This window comes from Siniperca chuatsi, linkage group LG24 (genome assembly GCF_020085105.1).
Source record: "Siniperca chuatsi isolate FFG_IHB_CAS linkage group LG24, ASM2008510v1, whole genome shotgun sequence".
Taxonomy (NCBI): Eukaryota; Metazoa; Chordata; class Actinopteri; order Centrarchiformes; family Sinipercidae; genus Siniperca; species Siniperca chuatsi.
Window position 1 is genome coordinate 16736 of NC_058065.1, and position 18749 is coordinate 35484.

The following is an 18749-nucleotide window of genomic DNA, read 5'->3' on the forward strand; positions in this document are numbered from 1 at the left end:
TATGTATCTCATTAAAAAAACAGGCAAAGACATGCAGTGCTTCCAGTTATTGCCTGGGGTGTTTACGCCCCTTTTCATGTGTTTCAGATTGAGAATGCTGCTTCATTGGATGCTCTGCACGAATGTATGATGAGACAGCACAATGTTACAGACAGCAGGGTGTCTGAGACATGTGAACAACTGAGAAAAGGGTTCGTTAACTTCTGTGAATGTGATATTTCTTATTTTTTATTAAATTGGCTACAATTTCTAAAAAACTGTTTTTGCATTGTCATTGACGTATTGTGCGTATACTGCTGAGGAAAAAGATTAATATTCCTATTTTAAATTGAATCTATAACACAACAGAGTTTTGAAAAAGTGCACGGGGCATGTAGACTTTGTAAGTGCTGGAGCCACCCAGCCGTCTGTGTCGTTCCAGTCTTCTGTTTCTGTGTGTAATACTTAGTTTGTAACAGCTAACTCTGAATGTGCAATGTGAAAACAGGGCTCTTTAAATCAGTTTTCAACACAACCATTTCCCCCCAAATGTCCGTTTGTTAAGGTGGACAGTAATTGTAAATTTACTCAGTCTGAGGAAATCGATCAGATGATCTGCGTCACGTGCGCAGAATTTAGAATAAAAACCAGCACGATTACAACAGGGTCCCAGCTCTTTGAGCTTGACCCCCTAATCATGTATCTGAATAGTTTTTCACACTCACTCACACACACACACACACACACACACACACACACACACACACACACACACACACACTCACACACACACACACACTCAAACTCACACACACACATGCACACACACACTCACACAAACACACACGCGCACACACACACACACACTCACACACACACTCTGTTGTGATATTTAAACAAACCGTCTGTCAACAGAGAAATAAAAGCCTCTTGTGTCTGACACCAGTCACTTGAGAGAGCTGTGGCCAGCTTGCAGCTCAGCTTTCATATCTGCTTCCTCTCTCTGGTAGTTGCCTGTTTCCGTAAAGACCAGTGCCATTTCTAAGTTAGTAAAACCCGCTGCAGTCTCACATTAGCGTCACACATTCACACTGGGATTACTTTAGAAAACAACATTTGTTTCTACAGAAAGCAGTTAAAATGTCAGCGAGCCTGTGTTTGGGTTGTTAGCTACTTGTCTCTGTACTTGTCTTGTTAGATCTTAGTGCTGCGTTCGAGACCATTGACCATCACATCCTATTACAGAGACTGGAACATGTAATTGGCATTAAAGGAACCGCACTAAGCTGGTTTTAAATCTTATCTATCAAATCGATCTCAGTTTGTACATGTTAACGGTGAGTGCACGCCAAAGTTAGTCACGGAGTTCCACAAGGTTCTGTGCTTGGACCGATTCTATTCACCTTATATATGCTTCCTCTAGGCAATATTATTAGGAATCACTCCATAAACTTTCATTGCTATGCAGATGATACCCAATTATATCTATCGATCAAGCCAGATGAAACTAACCAGTTAACTAAACTTCAGGCATGCCTTAAGGACAAAAAGACCTGTATGACCTGCAACTTTCTGATGTTAAACTTGACAAAACTGAAGTTATTGTACTAGGTCCCAAACACCTCCGAGACAGCCTTGGTTTCCTTAACGTTTTGGCTCATTAACTGCAGCTCAGCTTTCATTTCTGCTTCCTGTCTGTGGGAAACTGTCAAAATATAAACAGGTTGTAAAAACAGAAGCCAGAGTCGGTAAATGTCCAAACAGAGAATGTTTATAACCTTTTTAGCTCGTGTGTCGAATGTCTACCTGTGACCCCGTTTAACCCAAAACCAACCTTTTATGGGAAAAAGACCTGAAGAAATAAAATCATCCAGTAATTCACAAGAAATAAAGCAAAGATTTGGAGAAATATTCTGCAGAATATAATCATCTGAGCTGCTGGTGTTTAATACAATCTAAAATTGGCCAAATTGTGAATGAAGGCTGGGACTGGATGGTCAAAACACACGATTATGAATCTGACCAGACATTTGATGCCAACAGCTTTTAAGAATAGGAAGTGAAACAGCATGGAGGCCTGACACCCGGGCAACGACTTCACTTCTACTGGAAAGTAAAACTTGAAACTTGTTCGAGAGTCGGCTTTGTAAGTATTGAGTCTGTAAAAAACACAAACCCAGTAAAACAGAAGGGTCAGGATAGTCAGGGTATCTCCACCTGGAAAGACTTTGGAGTTCATGAGCTGAAACACCAGTGTGGTTCATTAAAACACATCGGCTTCATCGCACAGGGACGATACACTGTGGGCGTCTGTCTGTCCGTCGGCCTGTCCTCTCCTGACGTTTCACGCTGTAAATTCAAAACTATGCAAACGCTGAGAGGGAGCCTCGCTGCTCGGCTTTAAGCGGCAGCTTTAATGTCTGGATGTGATGATTCTGCCGACCTGCTTCAAGGCTTTTATTTAACTTTCTGAACAATACGATCCTGGTGAGCGCTCCCAGCGTCCTTTAGGCCAGTGAGTTCATTTCTTTCCAGATGTTTTTCTGTCTTTATGATTGGAAACTGAATATTTTGGGGTTTTGGACTCATTTCATCCATTTAATATGGTGCTTTTGATGATCAGCAATTGATTCGTGTTGATTGTTTAGTCTGTGAAATGTCAGAAATCAGTGAAAACTCAGATTCAGTTTCTCGTCATAAAAGACTTCAGAGAACATTTTTCCTTAATGGATCGATGAAACGGTTTCTACTTTCCTTTAAAGAACAATAAGTTTGATGTTTATGTGAAGCTCATTCAGAACTTCAGCTAGATTCTCCTGAATTTAAAAAGCTTTTCTGCTCTGGTTAACAAACTGTCTGAACTGGAAGATAAACTGAACAGAAAACAAACTGCAGCTTTATCGACTCCGAGCTTCGTGGTCGATGACATTTCTGTAAAGGTTTTGGGACTCTGTGTGCGTGAATAATACTGTATGTGAAAATATTAACGTTACGTCCACAGAGCTATGCATTTTCTATTTAACGTCCAGCTTGGCAATTAAAGGCTTTTGATGAGTATTTTGGTGTTTTGGTTCATTCTCAGAGATCGTTTCAATAATTACAGCAACAAGTTCGACTTCAAAATGTGTCTTTTACCTTCAGATCTTCTGTTCATTTAATTGTAAATTGAATTCTAAGTTATTTTTAGTTTAATTTGATATTTTTATATATTTCTTTGGAGTGACAGTAAAAATAATTCTGCTGCAGAAACAGTCGCTGTGTTTTTAGTCATTTCTAAACCAGACTGAGCTCTAATTTCATGATCAAATAAACCAAACAGACTGAGAGCTGCTGGACGTATATTTTAAACACATTTAAATAACTGCAGCAAAATATCAAGTGATAATAATAATAATAAAACTTTATTCATAGAGCACTTATCAAAACAAGTACAAACAACAAGAGAAATATAAAGAAATAAAATACATAAAAGCAATAAAATAAACAGTTCAGGTAAAATCAGGATCTGCTTTCAGATTAAAATGTGTTTTGAGACGAGACTTAAACGAAGACTCTGACTCAGACAGCCTGATGTCTTCGGGCAGGTTGTTCCAGAGCCTCTGGGCCCTGATGGCAAAAGCTCTGTCCCCCTTAGTTTCCATCTTGGACTCAGGAACAGACAGGAGACCCCTGCCCGAAGATCTCAGACTACGTGAAGGTTCATAAGGGATTACAAGGTCTAAAATATAGTCTGGAGCCATGAAGAGCCTTAAAAGTAATCAACAAGATCTTAAAATCAATCCTGAAACCAAAAGGGAGCCGATGTAAAGAGGCTGAACCAGGTGTGATGTGGTCGCACCTGGTCCTGGTTCACAGCCGAGCAGCTGAGTTCTGTACAGTCTGCAGTCTGTCAGAGTTTTTAGATTAAGACGAGTGAACAGGCTGTTACAGTAATCGAGGCATGAGGAGATAAAAGCACGAACAACAGTTTCTGCACCACTAAGTGACATGAAGTATATATCTTCCTCCCTCGTGTCTTTTTGTTTTGTGCCTTACATCTGAAAATGATTCTGCTGTGTAGAAAAATAGACTTTAGGTTTGTTTAGATACATTAAACTCTTTCGTGTTCATTTTCTTTTAACATGTGCAGCAATTAAGTGGTCAAACTTAAAGGACCAAACCAGTATTTTTGTAAGTTTTAGCTCTATTTTTCAAATACGTACAATTTTAGTTAAGAAATCTGCATTAATATTCTACATGTGACACAGTCAGTGTGCACTGGAAGAAGAACTGGCAGAAGAAGAAGATGTTTTACTTTAGTAAAAGTAATAATACCACAGTGTATTATCGGCCTCATGTAGTCAAAGTATCAGTAATAAAAGTACAAAAGTGTACTCATTATGCAAATTGGCCCATTTCAGAATAATGTATTTTATTTTTGGATTTCTTGTCGAGCTTTATTAAGTAACAAACATTTAGCAGGAGGCACAGACAGCTCCCATTCATTTCCATTTTAAAGCAAACTGTATGAACATAATGCCAGGGAGGAGACAGAATCTAAATAAAGTAGTACTGTTAGAAGGTTAATACCAAACTGAAGGTTTAACTCCATATAACATCTGAAACCTCTGAATCATTAAAAGTAGAGGTTTCTGTCTTTGAAAGAGTTTATATTGCTGTTCCAAACTTCACTGACAGTTCAGTGATTTCTGCAGATGAAAATGTTGGGCTTTTAGATGGAGAAGCTTTGAAAATCACTTTGAGTTCATTGATGAATTTATGACAATAACCTGAAAGATTTCTGTAGCTGTGATCCTGTACAGACTCAACTGATGTGTTTCTCTAACAGGAGGAGACTCTCCCTCCTACAGAGAACACAGAGACACTGAGGAACCAGACCTGGACCAGACTGCAAAGCCAGGATAAAGAGGTTCAGTGAATGTGGTGTTGAAGGTGTGGAGGTGGATCAGTGTGTCAGAGGAGACTCTGTAGAAGGACAGAGTGCCAGCAGGACAGTCCACATACACTGCTGCTCTGTGAGAGACAGAGGAGGAGGAGGAGGAGGAGATGGATGTTCTTCTGTTATTGTGACAGACAGAGTAACGACCATCAAAGCAGCTCAGTCTCCAGGACTGATCATTCCTTCCAAACAAACAGTCTTCTCTGTCTCCTCTCCTGCTGATTCCTCTGTAACTCACTGATATATCAACTCTTCCTCTCCACTCGACCTCCCAGTAACAGCGACCAGTCAGACCATTTCTACACAGCAGCTGAGGCCAGTCGTCGTCAAACCTGTCTGGATGATCAGGATATGGCTGATCCTCCCTCACATGTGTCGCCTTCCTGTTGTCGTCAGACAGTTTGATGTATCTGTTCACTGTGTTTGTGTCGAGTGTGAGTTCACAGGAATCTGATGGAGAGAACGAGACACAACACAGCTGCAGTTATTAATCTATCATCTGTTTGATGACGACATCAGAGACGTGAATGAGTGATGTCACAGTTTGAAGATGGCTGAATGTGTGCTGCTTTGTTTTCATGAATCAAAGTAAAAACACACTTACACTTCCTCAGACCTGGTCTCAGCCATCGGACTCCACCGGGCTCCACCCTGAAAGGAGGAGGGGGGTCAGACCAGCACGTCCTCTTTCAGCACGCAGACATGTGTGGTTCACCCAAATATGTGCGACCACATTTGGTATTATTGAGTAAAAGACAATTCTTTATTTTAATTTGGATCTTTTGGATCACGAAACCTTAGAAACAGCTCTCAGTGTGATGCAGTCCTGTACCATTCAACACTATGAGCTCAGTCATGAACAGATAACTGAATGAACTCCTCTTTCAGGGCTGTCGGTAGTTCCCTTCAGGTCGGCTGTTGCTGTAATGACGTTTTCTTTTTGAACATTGTGTTTCTGCTGTGAAAGCGGTCTACAGGAAACTTTGGATGCTGCTGCAAAGGAGAGGAGGACCTGAAGCTGTGGAGGCCAGCTGTTATTAACCAGCTGTACTGGGGCCCTGCAGCGCTCAGCACTTCAGTTCTCCACAGACAGTTTGTCTGTTTTTCCTATAATAGGAAAAACAGACAAACTGTCATAGAAATCTCTGTCAGCATTAATCTGGCTTCGTCAAGTCTTTTCCTTATTTGAATCCTTATATTCTCAGCTGCTTCAGTCTTCGATCCCTCTCCTGCTCTCCCACCTGGGTCCTTCTTGTTATGCAGCAACATTTCTGTCCCCATGAATTACTTCCTCATATTTTCTTTGAAACGCGTCAAATATTTAGAACAAATGGCTTCAATTATAGATCAAGGTCTTCTTTATCACATAAACACAGAATAACGCTCATTAAATATACTTTTTTACTTTACTGACCTTTTTTGGTACATGTGCTCAAAGTAATCCACTTCCACAAGAATTATAAGCCAGAAAACTATAAAACACTCAAACTATTCTTTGATTATTTTATAGGCCACGCTCTGTCATGTATTAGGGTCATGTGGTCGCCGTCGCCAAATAAGCTCAGACAGCGTTTGGCGAGCTGGACGTGAAGCGGAGGGTCTATCGCTTGGAGGTGTGTTTCCTTCTACTACCAACAGGCAAACAAAGGTCAAACAAAGGAGTACCTTCAGCGAAAGACAAATGCGCCACAGGAAGTCATTCCTGCCTGTGGCCATCAAACTCTTTAACTCCTCCCTGTGTCAGTCTATATGACCTTAAGTCGATAAACTAGACATTGGATCATTAACATCACTGCAATACTTGAAATAATTGTGCAATATTCTCTGTTTAATACTCCGGTGCAATATACTATTTTCAGTTTAAAATTCTCTATTTATTGATATTTATTTATGAGCTGCTGTAGCAAAAGAGTTTCCCCTCGGGGATCAATAACGTATTTCTGATGCTAATTCTGATATCATGTTTGTTCCTGGAGATGTTCTCCTTGGAGACCTCCTACACAAATATCTCCTTTTTATGTTCAACCAGTGTTTCTGTTCTGAGAAATGGAAAAAGGTTTCCTACATGTGTGATTGTTCATATAACTCTCATATCCACCTTTAACAAAAAAGACCTTTCTATCAGACTGACTGTCTGTGGCTGCAGAAGTCATCTTCATACCTGAGAGTGTCCAGTCTCCAGTGTGGATCATCCAGTCCAGCAGACAGCAGCGTCACTCCTGAGTCTCCTGGATGATTGTAGCTCAGGTCCAGCTCTCTCAGATGGGAGGGGTTGGAGCTCAGAGCTGAGGCCAGAGAAGCAAAGCCTTCCTCTGTGATCAGACAGCCTGACAGCCTGCAAACACACAAAACAACACACATGGCAGATCATCTGAGGGTCCTGCTGCATCCAACAGATACAAGAGGAGACTCTCCAAATAAATGAATAAATAAATACAGAGACTGAATCAGGGATTCAACAGTAACCATGACATTGTGATCTAAATGTTATTCTACAGCCATGCTAGCAGCTCTGTGAAATTAAGTGGAGCTTGAAATTTAGAGAAATAACTTAAATAATAAGACAAACTGTGACTTAATCTGACCTGAGAGTTTCCAGTTTACAATGTGGACTCTCCAGTCCAGCCGTCAGCAGCTTCACTCCTGAATCCTGCAGGTGGTTGTTACTCAGGTCCAGCTCTCTCAGACTAGAGGACTGGGAGCTGAGAACCGAGGACAGAGCTTCATAGCTTCTCTCTGAGAGGTTACAGCCACTCAGTCTGGAGAGGAAATAGTGAAGAAGATGACAAATAATATTCGTGTTGAAATGCAGAATGACTTCCAGATGGGAGCCGAAACGTCATGATTCTGAAAACAGTGTCCAGATGACTACGACTGAAACCTTTTCTACGGTCTGGACTTTTGGTGATAAAGTATATATAACATCTTCTCAGCACGTTAAAATCTTTGCTGTTTTACTCTAAACATGTTGGAAACATGACTGAATCAGTAAAAAAAAACCATGAAATTATAATATGATATAATGATTTTGAAACATAAATAACGTTCTCGGTCTCACCCAGAATTCATATTTCATGCTGTACAATATGTGAACCTCAATTAGTACAAAATACATTGGAAAATTCAAAGACTTTCTGTACTGTGAAATTTGAAATCCTGACAGAAGAGATTCAGGATCCGTGATGAAATGTAGCTTAGAGAAATCATTTTAAAACATTGAGACAAACTGTGACTTAAATTGACCTGAGAGTTTCCAGTTTACAATGTGGACTATCCAGTCCAGCCATCAGCAGCTTCACTCCTGAATCCTGCAGGTCGTTGTTACTCAGGTCCAGCTCTCTCAGACTAGAGGACTGGGAGCTGAGAACCGAGGACAGAGCTTCACAGCTTCTCTCTGAGAGGTTACAGCCACTCAGTCTGGAGAGACAATAGTAAGGAAACGAGTAAGTGGTTTTTAATTTCTTTCTCCTGTTCATGAATAAGTCCCACAATGTATATACTTACAGAGCTTTGTTGGAGGCTTTGACCACTGGCAGAAGCCTCAGAAGAGCCTCCTCTGAAGCAGAGTATTTCATCAGGTCAAACACATCCAGATCTTTTTCTGATGACAGTAAGATGAAGACCAGAGCTGACCACTGAGCAGGAGACAGTTTATCTGTGGAGAGACTTCCTGAACTAAGGGACTGTTGGATCTGATCCACTAGAGAACGATCATTCAGTTCATTCAGACAGTGGAAGAGATTGATGCTTTTCTCTGCAGAGGGATTCTCTTCGATCTTCTTCTTGATGTACTTGACTGTTTCCGGACTGGTTTTTGAGACACTTCCTGTCTGTGTCAGCAGGTCTCGTAGGAGAGTCCGATTGGTCTGCAGTGAAAGTCCCAGGAGGAAGCGGAGGAACAAGTCCAAGTGTCCATTTGGGCTTTGTAAGGCCTGGTCCACAGCACTCCGATAGAAAAGTGTTGAATTCACTGAACATTTTAGACCACCAGGACATTGTTTGTTGTTCTGACAGCAGATTGACACCAGAGCTGATGAAGGTCAGATGGATATGAAGAGCAGCCAGAAACTCCTGAACGCTCAGATGGACGAAGCAGAACACCTTGTCCTGGTACAGCCCTCTCTCCTCTCTAAAGATCTGTGTGAACACTCCTGAGTACACTGAGGCTGCTCTGATATCGATGCCACACTCTGTCAGGTCTGATTCATAGAAGATCAGGTTGCCTTTCTGCAGCTGCTCAAAAGCCAGTTTTCCCAGAGACTCAATCATCTTCCTGTTCTTTCATTCCAGTGTGGATCTGTCTCAACTCCTCCATCATACTTGACGCTCTTCAGTTTGGACTGAACCACCAGGAAGTGGATGTACATCTCAGTCAGGGTCTTGGGCAGCTCTCCTCCTCTCTGGTCTTCAACACGTCCTCCAGAACTGTAGCAGTGATCCAGCAGAAGACTGGGATGTGGCACATGATGTGGAGGCTTCGTGATGTCTTCATGTGGGAGATGATTCTGCTGGCCTGCTCCTGATCTCTGAATCTCTTCCTGAAGTACTCCTCCTTCTGTGGGTCAGTGAACCCTCTGACCTCTGTCACCATGTCAACACACCCAGGAGGGATCTGATTGGCTGCTGCAGGTCGTGTGGTTATCCAGAGGTGAGCAGAGGGAAGCAGGTTCCCCCTGATGAGGTTTGTCAGCAGCACATCCACTGAGGTGGACTCTGTAACATCAGTCAGGATTTCATTGTTGTGGAAGTCCAGAGGAAGTCGACACTCATCCAGACCATCAAAGATGAACAAAACCTGGAACTCTTCAAACCTGCAGATTCCTGCTTCTTTGGTTTCAGTAAAGAAGTGATGAACAAGTTCCACCAAGCTGTACTTTTCCTCTTTTAGCAGATTCAGTTCTCTGAAAGTGAATGGAAATGTGAAGTGTATGTCCTGGTTGGCTTTGTCTTCAGCCCAATCCAGAGTGAACTTCTGTGTTAAGACTGTTTTCCCAATGCCAGCCACTCCCTTTGTCATCACTGTTCTGATTGGTTCATCTCTTCCAGGTGAAGGTTTAAAGATGTCTTCTTGTCTGATTGTTGTTTCTGGTCTGTCTGGTTTCCTGGATGCTGTTTCAATCTGTCTGACCTCATGTTCATCGTTGACCTCTGCAGTCCCTCCCTCTGTGATGTAGAGCTCTGTGTAGATCTGGTTCAGAAGGGTTGGGTTTCCTGCTTTAGCGATCCCCTCAAACACACACTGGAACTTCTGCTTCAGGTTAGATTTAAGTTTACGCTGACAATCTCCAGAATGACTTCCTGAATAAACACACAAAAAATCAGATCAATAATATTTCCCTCCATCTCTTGAGACATGAGTAAATGTCCCATTTATCCAGCATGTTGAATCTTTAGAGAAATCCTCTTACTGATCTGCAGACGGTCAGCCAGCTCCTCCTGCTTCATTCTCCTCAGGAAGTGCAGTGTGATCTTCAGAAATGCCTCTCTGCTGCTCCTCCTCTGCTCTTCCTCCTTACCGTCCAACACCTCCTCATCCTCCCTCTGACTCTCTAAGCATTCTGGGTAATCTGATCTCAGAACCTTCTGGATCTTATTCAGCTCGTTCTTCACAAAAGTGACAATATTCTCCTCCAGCAGCTGGAACAGAATATTGTATGAATGAAACAATCAAACTAAAATCATGGAACCAAACATCAGATCCATGTTGGACAGACTGACGATCCACTGGTCTAAAAAGTGCAGCGTGGAGATTATTGTGACCAGAAGAGATGTAAAAGTAGTTGCTGTACATGTACAGACCATAAATATGGAGTCCAGGTGTGTTTGATGCTGCTGGGCAGACTGACCACTGGGAACCTCTGAGCTCTCCTGGTCGACTCTGTGGAGGAATCATGAAGAATTAGCTCACATTATGTCTGTCCACACAGACAAACACGAGCTGAAGGTCCTTTGAGTTAAAGTGTTGATTACAACATTGAATCAGACGGTTTCCCCTGACAATAAAGTGTTGGTCATTGTTAGGTTGAACATCGGTCAATCCATGTTGAAGTTATAGTTTAGAGTATTTTTATCTACAATATCTCAATTGGAAGGGTTAGGAATGACATGTTATGAGGTAACGTAAAGAGTTTCCATATGTGTCTTTGTTGTCCAGGAAAGTAAGATGAATATATTTTGAAGGTAACCAAGAAGGGCCCCAACTAAGGTTAAAGGTCAGTGTCTAGAATGGTGTATATATACATTCAGCTTTTCTTGGATCTGTGAGTATTCCTCGTACTACTCCTCAGCTGATATTAAATCCCGCCTGATTGAAGATCGACTCGTGACTCTGTGTGTGAGTGACTAAAACTTGACTCTCCTCAGTGTACACTGCTAACATCACCTGAGCAAAGGTCCTCCAGTGGAGCTGCTCAGTGTCTGGTTGTATCAGACTGGTTGTACTGGGCAGCTCCCACTGGGAATGTGTTTGACTGTGTGAGTGTGAGGCAGCTGCTGCTGAACGAGAACATTGGTGCTCAGAGAACTTCCATATAAGTCAGTAAAGGTTTAAAAACTGGAGATCTCACAGCTGAGAATCTGATACAAACACACTGTTTAGTTTTTCGTATCAGTTTTAAATCCTCACCTTTGATCAGCAGAGTGACGTCCATCTTTGAAGGATATAGGAGGATCCATGGACCTGTCACTCTTCATGGACACACAGCTGGGTTCTGGTTTTTCCAGCTTCCTCCTGAGAGAAACACATAAACACAGTATATAATCTGCACTGCAGAACACAGACTAACAGTGTGTTGTGGAGACATTTGACAAAACAGTTTGCTGGTTGTTTTGTCCGGCCATCCAGCAGAACTGTTTTCCACCACTGAAACACAACGTTTCTTAAAGGCACTGCAGAGTGAATCACTGTAGAAACAGTTCTCTCATGTTGTAGGGAACTCAGGTTCTGTAGGAAAGGGCTGTCTGCAGCGGCAAGGTAAGGCGGTGAAAATATTCTAAATACAGCAGTGAAAATATTCTTAAACTGATATTTATTTTTAGGTGGGCCTTCTTTAGGGGCTAAAATCTGTTTAGTTTCTGCTCCCGTCCACAGCAGTGCATTGCTTAGCTCCCGTGCTGGTCCTGTCTGCTTCTCCTAACTGTCCACTGTATGTATTTATAAGGGGAAACCCACAGAGACCACTGGACCTACTGTGTTTACAACTGAAGCAACATTAGAGGCACAAAGAACTAATACGACATAAACAATGTGTAGGCCTACAAGTTAGGGAAAACATTCATGAATAGTAATAATAAAGCAAATCTCGTACAACCCTGTGTTGTAAAAATGATAAATACATCTACCTTATTCCGAATGTTAATTACTGTTAACATCATTATGTGTGTGTGTGTATATATATAAATATATATATATATATATTACCTATTTTGCATGCCTAGGACTTTTGCATATTTTTGCCGTGGTATCGAATGTCGTTCTTTATACTAGTTTTGTTTTGAAGTTTTAAATTCTTGGATCAACAACATGAGGAGGGAAATAAGAAGTTGGTCTCCCATAGATCCTGTTCAACAGGGATGGAAATACACTTTTTAGTCTTCAGACACAGAAGCTGCTGGAGAAACTAGCAGCTATCAGCAAGAAAAGGATCAACACACCAAAGTTCAATAAAACATGAAGCTGAATGATTTCAGTCTGTGTATCATCGCTTCATTTTCCTATAAAATATTGGACCAAACCAGGACTAAATGTCCTGATCACTGAGCAGATTTTACTGTTACTGACAGATAACAAACTGAACTGTGGGGTCCGTCAGCAGCGACACTGTTGGCCTGTATTCTAACGTTTGCATTACTAGACTCTCCACAAATATCCTGACTGTTATTTACAGACTTTGGTAGGTGAAGCTTTTTAGGACAAAATTCAAAGAGCAGTTTCAGACTAAAGACACTTTGGAAGATCCCCACTTGATTTGTGTAAGTCAGACTGCTGAAGCCTCATATTATCCTCAGCTGAACTTTACAATGTGTTTTTCCACAGAACCAGGACTGTGGATTTTGTCCTCCACCACTTCCATTGATCACATGAGGAAGAGATCTGTTCAGGGCCAGTGTGCACAGGAGGACCAGTTCCAGCCACCAACAACTCTTTCAGTGTACATGTGGGCACGTCAGTGTTGTTTAGGGACAGACTGGAAAACACCTGAACCTGTCCTTTAATACTAATCTTCATCTGACCTTCATCATCATCACTCTAGGAGAACAGGAACATTATAAGGACAACTGGTCAGACTGGACTTAATGAGGACAAACATCAGCAGTGAGCAACATGAGGAGGGAAATATGAACATTTTAGGTCAGACTGTCCAACACTTTTAATGCTGACAACTACTTACTGTCTGCCAGAGAAATGTCCTCGTTTAAAATCAATGATATTTTCCTTTGACCGGTCACTCCTGAAGGACACACAGCTGGGTCCAGGTCCAGGTCCAGGTTCAGACTCAGGTCCAGGTCCAGCAGAGTCTGGTCTCTGCTGCTCTGGCCTTGAACACAACACACACAGAGCTTTGAGTGTGAATAATGATGGTGCAGTGATCTAAGTGCTGAGCTCTGACATGGAGAAGAGTCATGGACAGTTAGAGATCCTCATCTCACCTCTGAGCTCTGGTCTGGCTGCCATGTTCCCCACACAGACTGGTTTTAGAGGGAGGGCTCCCTCCTCTCTGTCCTCACACTGATTCATGCTGCTGAACTCACATCCACATCAGCTCACACACACTGATCTGGAGAGGAAACACAAATCCTTCATCTGCACATCAACTGAAATCCTCCTTTCCATCATTTCTCCTGTAAGAAGATCAGCTGCTCCTCCAGTGATTGGCTGTTACTTTCTGTTTCATATCAGTGTCAGCTGAATGCAGTCAGACAGCAGTGAGGCAGCAGAGGTAGCTGCCATCAGCTGCTGGACTTCTACTATCAGGCCACTAGATGGCGTCATGAAGCTGCAAAGATTGAAGTGCAGATTTAAAATATTGTGAATATTTGTTCAGACCTGTTCTGTGTGTGCAGTGTGGAGGAGCTACAGCTGTATTGTATTGAGCCATCCTGTGTTGTATAAAGACAATAAAGCTGAACCTTCAACCTCGATAAGGAGCCCAAAGTCCACAGAGGCGAAGCTGAACTTCAGACAAACTAATGTGGCAGCAACAAATATTCTACTTCATCTCTGAGACCAAAGTGTATCTGAACGCCTGCTGTCACTGTTATATTATTACTTTATTATTGTGTCACTGATGTGTAACTACAACTCTGTGTTGTAGCTGGCTGAGGTGGAGCCACTTTGAACTGTTTTATACACTTTGAGGAAGTTGAATGTTTAATAGTGAATCTGAATCTGAAAAGTAACAACACGTAGTGAAGTAAACAGTCAAATATAGGCAGATACAGAGCAGAAGTATAAAGCAGCAGAAATATTCAAGGAAAGTACAAGTACTTCAAGATTGTACTGAAATGTACTCAGTTACTTTCAACGACTGGAGGTCACACGCGCACACAGATCCTTCCAAAATAAAAGACTGGCAGGCTCAATAAAGCCCTTCCAGAAAATATTACAACATTCATTTAAAGGAAATCTCTTTGATTTGATTATTGATCACGTTTAAGTTCAAACTGACATAATTTATAATGAACTGATTATTCATTAATTATAGTTTCATAATGTATTTATTTAATAATAATAAAAAACAAGCTGACGTACATACTTAGCTTGTGTTAACGAGTCAAACACTTCAGACGGGTTACATTACCTTCAGCTGCAGCTTCAGAGGAGAAAACTATCTGCGCCACGACGTTCAGAGAAAGTCAAACTGAACTTTGAACAGGAAACACCCAGAGAGGTGCGTGAGTGTTAAACATTAACTATATCTGTTAATAAGTTGAGATGAAGTCGCTGTTTAATGAGCACATGAAGATAAAAGAGCTGGAAGCTGAGGACATGCTCACTTGAAAGCAGCTTTGTGAGTTTTAACTGAGTGTTGGTTACTATGGTAACTTAGTCGGTCAGTTTAAATCTGGTTTTAACAAAGAAAAGTGAAACAATCCTTTTCTTCAATGTAGATTTTTCCTAAAGAGACTAAAAGCAGTGTTTTCTGCTGCAGTCTGACTCTTTGAACTCAACACGTTAAACTTCATATCAGACGACAAACTGGAGTTTTGTGTGAGTTCACGTTGTTAGGCTTAGTAGGGAAGCTTCCCAGCATGCAGCAGGAGAAGCAGACTCAGGAGGCCTTCCTCAAGACGAAGTGCACCAGGTTCAGACTCCCGGACTCGGGAGGAAATGAACCTGGTGCAGGTGGAGCTCAGAGAGCAACCTGCTGCTCAGCGTCAGCAGAACCAAGCAGCTGACGGAGATTTTAGGAGCAACAAGACTCCCACTGTCTCCATCAGTGGAGCTGAGGTGGAGCAGGTGGACACCTTCAGGCTCCTGGAATCAGCATCACAGAGAACCTGTCGTGGTACTGGTTCAGGATCAGGATCAGGTTCAACACTGTGGGCGTACCTGGGGAATGAGGAGCAGGTGAGCAGGTGGACACTTTCAGGCTCCTGGAATCAGCATCACAGAGAACCTGTCGTGGTAAACCAGGTCCCAGTTCAGGGACTTGTTGGGAAAATGAAGATACAAAAGCTTAGGGGGGGGGGCAGCAAGTCCAAACAGAAGCAACTGACAATCCAACAGGTGAACAGGAAAAAGTGCAGGCAGCAAGTACAGATTCGGGTAAAGGATCAGGTTCAGGTTCAACACTGTGGGGGTACCTGGGGAATGAGGAGCAGGTGAGCAGGTGGATGTAGGAGTCAGGTGGGACAGTCTGGGGGCATCTGGTTGATGGATGGCAGGTCTGCAGAGTTCCTCAGAAATGCTTGGTGGGCCTGGGGGAAGTGAGAAGGGGCTGGAGACAGAAACAGAGGGGCAGAACCGGCGTGAGATGTGGACGGTCCAGGACCGGAAGACTCTGCAGCAGGTGATTAAAACCACCCAGAACATCAGTGGTTCCACCTACAGAGCGTCAGCGATGTCGCTGAGATGAGCTGCAGAGCCCAGACAACACTAAAAGACCGTTTGTTTCACTGTGTTGTAGAAAGACAATGAAGCTGAACCCTGACGAGGAGCCCAAAGTCCACAGAGGCAGCACGGCTGTTAAACACGAAGCTTTACTTTAAGCCACATGTGATCAAAGTCAGCAGCTGAACCTCATACATCAATCTTTTCTTCCCTCATAAAACACAAACTTCCTGAATCCATGAAGGTGAAGAATCAGATCTGGGTTGTATCTGGTGGAGCTGCTGCCTCAGCGATTGATCAGATATTGATTGGGAATCTCAGCGGCTTCCGATCCAAAGTTCTGGAAGGAGCAGAACATGTGGTGAAGGTCCGCCAGGCTGTGGACAGAAACATCTGAGCCCTCAACACAGACTGAGACGACCCAAAGTGTCACATTAGATTGTACAGTGAGAACGCCTCGGCTCACGGGTTTTTATGGAGACACCTGAACGCATCGTCTGGCTCGAGAATGGAAATAAGATCCAGAGACACCTGAAGACAAAACAAACACATGGAAGACTTCAAGTGATGAGATAATGCGGGATGTCATGCGTTGTTTATCTGTGAAATCCTAAAATGTTGCTCATTTGACTTCTGAACAGAACAAAAGAAATGCATTTAACCAACCAGCGTCCTTAACTTTTCTTCATTGTTTCTTCTGAGCTGAATGTTTCTGTGTGAATCTGCACAGCGATGGAGCCTGAACCTGCAGCGATGGAGCCTGAACCTGCAGCATGGAGGGGCGCCGTGGTGTCAGACAGTCTGAGAAGCTCTGCTGTAGAGAACTAAAGGCAGGACGACTACGACCTCAATACTACATTTAATACTCCACCGACACATTAGCCCTAAAACTGGGTTGTTTTCTGTACAATCGTACTGTACGTACTGAAAGCACAAACACCAAGTATTGCTTCAGTTAACAGACAAAGCTCTTCAGCTGGTGTCTTCACTTCCACATACAAACTGAGTTTGTAACAACAGTCAGTCTCTGAGGTGAAACCAGAAGGATAGTATTTCTCAACACATTAGAAAGTTAAGGTGGCTGCTTATTTCCTTCCCCACCTCCATCTGTAACAACTGTGTGTAAATATACATGTAGCTCTGCACCACATACAGGAAGTAACACAGTAAATAGTCCACACAAGAAATTTACTTCAACAAATATAACTTTATTAAAACTAACAGTAAACAAACAACAGGGGAGCAGGTCAGCAGCATCAGCAGTGAAAGCAGTGGATGTGTGTCTGATGTGTTATGGAGGTGCTGACGGTGCAAACCAAAACAAGATGATGCAGGGTGGATGTCATCAGCTGTCAGCAAGGACAGCCTGCAAGACGGCGTGAGGGGCGTCGCAACACGAACACCCCCCTGCAGAGAAAGTGAAATGATAAACTTCTCTGATTTATTTTACAGCCGGTCTTCATCCAGGACGCCTTTAGTTGTGTCTTCAGTCATTTATATATTTTAAATATATATTACATTTGTTTTAATTATTAAAGATATTCATTATACCGTTACCGTCCTTATATCAAGCAAAATATCATCCCATCAACATCATCTTGTTACTGCTCAATGTGTCTATGATAGATAATATTAATAATAACAATAATGTCTAATTATAATAATAATGAAAATACTCATAATATTACTAAAACCTTGTATAAATGTGTATAATAATAATAAATGAATACATAATTAATTAGGATGAGTGTGTCAGATTGGTAATAGTTGAAAGAGGTCTGATCTGGAGTGTTGTGGTTCCGATATAAAGTTGTAATGAGGTCAAAAATATTCTCGGGAGATGTAGTCTGTGCGCAGATTTTCCCAATGCGTTATGTGAATAGTGTTTCAGGATTTCCAGTTGAAGAAGACAGTTTTCTTCCGATGGCTAAGGCCACGAGGAGCTTCCTTTTGTTAGTTATTTCCTGACAGAGCTGATAGATCACCCAGGAGACAGAGTAAGGGGGGTAATGGGACGCGGCAGCCCAGGAGTCGGGACAGGGATTCAGTGACGTCTTTCCAAAGTGTTTAATGGTGGGCGGTGCCACGTGGCGTGGATATATGTGTCCGGACAGTGTAGTGTGTTCTATGAAGAGTGTATACTGTATGAGCTGAAGGTTGGCATTTTTAGTCATGGAATAGATATTTTTACAGATTTGAGTCCAGAAGTCGGTATCAGGAGCAATCGAAAGGTCTTCTTCCCATTTGATTGTTGGTAAAGTTCTGGTTTTATTTGAATTAGTTATAATTTTGTATATTTTGGGGAGGATATATTAACTAAATCTGCTAATGCGGAAGGAAGGTGAAGATCGATGGTTCTGTTGTTGATTTTGGATAAAACAGCTGATTTGAGTTGCAGATAATTCAAGAACTGATTGCTCCCGATACCGTACTCCTGGACTAAGCAGGAAAGTGAAACAAAGTTGTTAGACTGAAAAATGTGATGAATATGTGTGATGCCCTTTTCTGCCCATTTATGGAAACAGTGTTTTTTTGTTGCTTGTGAAATCAGGGTTGTTCCAGAGTGGGGCGAGTTTAGATGGGGCCTGATTGGAGTTCGTGATTTGATGATATTTCCACCAGGCCGTCAGAGCAGAGGCTATTGTCAATGCTTTGAAGCATGGGTGATGTTTGATGGACTGACTGAGAAACGGGATGTCTGATATGTGCAGGTTTTCGCAGAGTGATTGTTCTATGTCTAGCCATATAATGTCTGACTGAGTGGGGTGAGTCCATTTA

At 42.2% G+C, this 18749-nt stretch overlaps 1 pseudogene; it reads right to left on the reverse strand.

The window, feature by feature from the left end:
• Positions 1-4377: 4377 nt before the first annotated feature.
• The window catches only part of LOC122872004, a 45888-nt pseudogene continuing 31516 nt past the window's right edge, over positions 4378-18749 (reverse strand).